Source organism: Lupinus angustifolius, chromosome LG11, assembly GCF_001865875.1.
Source record: "Lupinus angustifolius cultivar Tanjil chromosome LG11, LupAngTanjil_v1.0, whole genome shotgun sequence".
Classification (NCBI taxonomy): Eukaryota; Viridiplantae; Streptophyta; class Magnoliopsida; order Fabales; family Fabaceae; genus Lupinus; species Lupinus angustifolius.
In genome coordinates this window covers 8,400,776-8,401,001 of record NC_032019.1, presented here as the reverse complement: position 1 = coordinate 8,401,001, position 226 = coordinate 8,400,776, and the positions used below count along the sequence as shown (strand labels likewise).

At 42.5% G+C, this 226-nt stretch overlaps 1 protein-coding gene across 1 annotated transcript in view; it reads left to right on the top strand.

The window, feature by feature from the left end:
• Positions 1-226, top strand: part of LOC109361109 (endoplasmic reticulum-Golgi intermediate compartment protein 3-like) — a 12,275-nt gene that overhangs the window by 3,864 nt on the left and 8,185 nt on the right. The gene's annotated exons all lie outside the window — the stretch shown is intronic.

Here is a 226-nt window from a genome sequence, read left to right as displayed (position 1 = left end):
CCGTTTGAGTTACTCTTTCTCTCAAGCAAGAAGGGGGAGTTGAAGCTTATGTGGAGGAATTTGAGAAGTTTGCAGGGGCCTTACGAGGAATTAATCACGATTTTGTTAGGGGAATATTTGTGAATGGGCTTAAAGAGGAGATAAGGGTGGAGGTCAAATTATATGAATTGAAGACCTTGCCAGAATTGATCCAGAAGGCCATCTTGATTGAGCAGAGGAACTTGGT